The sequence below is a fragment of the Fragaria vesca genome, linkage group LG2 (genome assembly GCF_000184155.1).
Source record: "Fragaria vesca subsp. vesca linkage group LG2, FraVesHawaii_1.0, whole genome shotgun sequence".
Lineage (NCBI taxonomy): Eukaryota > Viridiplantae > Streptophyta > Magnoliopsida > Rosales > Rosaceae > Fragaria > Fragaria vesca.
The window spans coordinates 1,027,342-1,032,639 of NC_020492.1; positions in this window are offsets into that span (position 1 = coordinate 1,027,342).

A 5,298-nucleotide genomic window follows, 5' to 3' on the forward strand; every position below is an offset into this window, starting at 1 on the left:
CAGGATATGGATAAGAGTTGGATTTCGCTTCCAAAATGGGACAAAAGATATGGTAAAGGAATTATGAGTTTTCTGGAATATGTGCTGGCTAATGCTAACGGGAATACAATTTTCTATTGCCCGTGCACGAAATGTCAGTGTCGCAACGATATGCATCGATTTGCGATTGACAAAGTATGACAGCATCTGAACAGTAACGGGTTTTGGGAGAAGTACACATGTTGGTTATATCACAGTGAAACATCATCAGGGGGTCCGCATGATCATGGCCAATTTTCTGAGACGGGCAGTACATCCAACGATCCAACAACGGCCTTCATCAACGACATGTTTCCTTATGAGAGCGGTGTATGCGCTTAAGGACAGTATATGCCTGACCCGGTGCAGCCCTTCCCTAGAGCTGTCAACACTGCTGGTATTGACAAGTACAACAAACTGCTTGCTTTCCAATAGACCCATGTGTACCCCGGTTGTCAGAAGACCGTTCTTGAAAGTGTGATGGACGTAATGAAGATTAAAGTTGAGACAAAATCGACTGTGAAAGCTGTTGATGATTATCTACAGTACACTGCTTCGATGCTGCCCCACGGTCATCGTCTTCCTACCACTCATCATAAGGTCCGATGTATCCTGAAAGATCTTGGGCTTTCCTACATCAAGATCCATGCATGCAGATATGACTGCGTTCTCTTCTGGGGTAAAGATCCAGAAGGGAATGACCTTGGTGGCCTTGACGCATGTCCGTTATGTCATACTGACAGGTATAAGCTGACTCCTGCAGGCAACATGAAACCTGTGAAGGTACTTCGGTATTTCTCTTTGAGGGATAGGCTGGAGCGGTTGTACATGTCTTCACACACGGCCGAAGCTATGAGATGGCACGCTGATAGGAAATTGCATGACGAAGATACCCTTATACACCCTGTTGACGGGGAGGCTTGGAAGCATATAGACATGGAGTTTCCTCATTTTGCGTCAGAGGTCCGAAATGTAAGGCTCGGGCTCTCATCCGACGGGTTCAACCCTTTTGGCAACATTAGTCTTCAATACAGTGTATGGCCGGTGATTTTGGTACCGTACAACCTTCCCCCATGGATGTGCATGAAGAAGGAATACAATATGTTGAGTTTGTTGATTCCGGGGCCCGGTTATCCAGGGAAGTGTCTCGATGTGTATTTGAGACCTTTGATTGAAGAGCTTAAATTTTTGTGGGACGTTGGTCATCCCACTTATGACAAGTACATGCACGAGATGTTCCAGATGCATGTCATGGTTGTTGGTACCATCAGTGATTTTCCTGCCCGTGGGATGTTGTCGGGCAACGTTGTTAGGGGATACAAGGCTTGTCTAGAGTGCCTTAACGATGAGGGGAGCAGCAGTTATTGCAACAAGATATGCAAATTGGGTCACCGTACTCTCCTTCCATATGATCACGAATGGCGGCTCGATGCACAGGCATTTGATGAGACCATAGAAAACGGTGTGCCTCCTAGAAGATGGACGGGGGAAGAAATTTTAACAGTGCTTAATGAGTACGATTTTGGGCAACTCAGCAATCATCCCAATATTGTGGTGGCAATACCTGAAAGACCCGACAGGTACAAATTCTGGACACATAAAAGCATATTCTGGGAACTCCCATACTGGAGTAAGTTGTTGATCAAGCACTACCTAGATGTGATGCACATAGAAAAGAATGTTTGCGACAGTGTGGTGGGCACAGTGCTGAACTTGGAGGGGAAGACGAAAGACGGTCCTAAGGCACGCATTAATCTAAAAAAAATACAATTAAGAAGACATCTGTGGTTGAAAGAAGGAAAGAAAAAAATGTCTCAAGCTCCTTACACCGTGAAGCGTGACCAGAAGAACCTAATTTTCAGGTGGATGAGTTGTGTGAAGTATCCTTCAGGCTATGCAGGAAATATAGCCCGGTGTGTGAACTTCCGGGACAATAAGATGTACAGGTTGAAGAGTCATGACTGTCATATCCTGCTACAACGTCTCTTCCTTGTTTTCATTCGACCGTTCCTTCCCCGTCAGGTGGTCGAGCCGTTAGTAGCGTTGGCAAGATTTTTCCAGAAGTTATGCACACGGGAAGTGAAAAAATCTAACATCCGGGAAATGCAAGAGGACATCATTTATATCATGTGTAAATTTGAGAGGATATTTCTTCTAATTTTTTTTGACATCATGCCTCACCTAATGATCCATCTTCCCGAACAATTGTTGTTTACCAGTCCGGTCCAGTACACTACACTTGGATGTATTCCATGGAAAGGTACGTTTTTTACACCTGAATTCCTCAATATATATACATGTTCAATAATCATAACATTTTGCAACTTGATTTACAAGTAACTTGGAGATTACAAAGATTATGTGGCTAATAAATTCACGCCTGAAAGATGTATAGCTGAAGCATATATTGTGCACGAGTGCGTCACCTACATGAAGTTGTATTTAGGAGCGTTGAAGGAAACTCCACAAACCATGCCGGTAGATGTACCGAAGTTCAATCTTTCCATAGTCTCCAGTGATGTTGAAGTGTATGGAATTTTGCCAGACTCTTACAAGTTGCAACCACATGAGCTAGTCATTGCCCACTGGTGGGTATTGATTAATTGTCGAGAAGTTGAATACTGGAAAGACATCCATCTATATTGTCTAGACATTCAAGGTGATCTCGAGTACCACAACAGGGAGTTCGCAGATTATTTTGGTGGCTGGGTACGTAATTTAATATTTCTGTACGTGTTTATATTTATTGCATAATTATCCATATTTACAGTTGAATGGTTGGTTGCAGATGAACCATATTCAATTTGATGGTCACCCAAATTGATCGCACGAACTAAGACTTCTAGCGATGAAGTCGATAATGTCAAGAGTTTATCCGATGTGCAAGGTGAATGGCGTGCAATTTATATGCGAACAGAGAGACAGCAGACGGAGAACACAGAATTCTGGGGTCATGGCACATGGTGGGCGGAATGGAGTTGACTATTACGGTGTTTTCCATTCAGTGGTGGAACTCGTTTATGGGCAAGGCATGACAGTGCACCTCTTCAAGTGTAGATGGTTTGATACTAAGCCGCAGAGCATGAAGACCGATCAGTACGGAATATTATCAGTGAACACCTCTGACGAAGATGACCCGTTCGTTTTTGCCACATCGGTAAAACAAGTGTTTTATCTTGATGACCTTGCTAAGGGTGACGCGTGGAAAGTAGTCAACCTTGTGTACCCTCGAAAAATTTACCGGGCGGCTACACTTGGAGAGGCCGAAGACGAGGAAGAAGATGTTGCGTATCAAGAGCCCAACGCAATAGGTATTCCTAACTCCTCTACCGTTCGCCTTAATAATTTTAAAGCAGGTCGTTCGGTGCGAATTCGTGATGAAGAGCCAAGGCTTATTGATGTTGATCCAAATCAAGAAACAGACGAAGACTCTGGCGATGAGGAAAGACATATATTACCAGAAATTAATTTTGACATCGAAGAAGACTCATCAGATGATTCCAATTACGAGCCTTAGTTTTAATTTAGAGGACGTAATCCATTAATTTGTATAACTAAAGACCTTTTCCTTTATAGTTTACATATGTTGAATTCATATTTCAGTTATTTTATATGAATTTTGGTGAAATATGATGAACAGGAAGTTAGTATGGTTTACTAATACCTTCTGTTTTTTTTAATGTATTTTTTTCCTTTAGCCGACGAAATACACCATAATTCGTCGGCTAAAACCATCTTAGCCGACGAATTATAGTGTATTTCGTCGGCTAAAACCATCTTAGCCGACGAATAACCTAATATTTCGTCGGCTTTAGTTATTTTTAATTTTTTAATTACATACTATAGCCGGGTATTCGTCGGCTAAACCATAAAATTTTTCTATTACATATTATAGCCCTATCTTTGGTGGTTATTTTCCGTAAAATTTTTAGACGACTTCTTGCGTCTCATCGGTTTGAAACTATTTTCAGTTGAAGGTCCGGGCAAAATACGTAATTTAGACGGTTGAACGACCTTTTCCGTGCGTTTAGGGGTTTGACTTACGGGATTGACCGTCCGGATCGAGCTCTTAACCTTGTCGGATCAAGTTGAATTTTTTCCCATACATGTATTTTGTCATGATGGTCAGATCTGACGGTCGGATTTCTGTTTCTCAAGTTTGATCATCACAATCACAACATGCCTACTAATGTTGTATAACTTGTTTACCAAGTGATATGTAAATGTTCCGTTTCAAAAACAAACTATACGTAAAACTTTCAAACGCAAAAAAGTCATGAAATAAGATATGACGAGAATGGTGAAATACATCCACGGTTGAAAAATCACACTACTCCGGTAAATATTCGGTGCCGATAGTTGCAATCAATGCAATTTTTCATTCTTTCCCCCTATGAGTAGCCCTATCTTCGGTGGTTATTTTGCGTAAAATTTTTATACGACTTGTTGTGTGTCATCGATTTAAAACTATTTTCAGTTGAAGGTCCGGCCAAAATACGTAATTTAGACGGTCGAACGACCTTTTCCGTCCATTTAGGGGTTTGACTTACGAGATTGACTGTCCGGATCGAGCCCTTATTCTTGTCGGATCAAGTTGAATTTTTGCCCATACATGTATTTTGTCATGGTGGTCAGATCTGACGGTCGGATTTCTGTTTCTGAAATTTGATCATCACAATCACAATGTGTCAAATGTATAAAAGTACTTTAGCCGATGAATTTTAAAGGTTAGCCGACGAATTTCAAAGGTTTAGCCGACGAATTTTGAAGGTTTAGCCAACGAATTGATTCTTAGCCGACGAGATTCTTAGCTTTAGCCGACGAAATAATAATTTCGTCTGCTAAAGTTGTCGGGTTTAACTTGCGCTCGACAGCAGAAAAACCCTAGCCTCCTCTTCCGCCTCCTCTCCCTCTCTCGGTCTCCCAGTCGCCCTCTCCCTCTCCCGGTCTCCGCCTCCTCCCTCCTCCCTCCTCCCTCCTCCCTCCTCCCTCTCCCGGTCTCCGCCTCCTCCCTCCTCCCTCCCTCCCTCTCTCGGTCTCTGCCTCCTCCCTCCTCCCTCCCTCCCTCTCCCGGTCTCCAAGGTTTAGCGTTTTTCTTCTTTTTTACTTTTGATTTCGAATTGAATTTTAGGCTATGTTTTATGTTTTATGTACTGTTTAATTTCCCTAATTTATGTTTAGGAGATAAATTATCCTCATTTTTTAAACATATGCTTTGTTGATAATGAACTTGAAGCTTGCATTCCATGATTAGGTACTGCATTCATCGTAGGCTGGGTA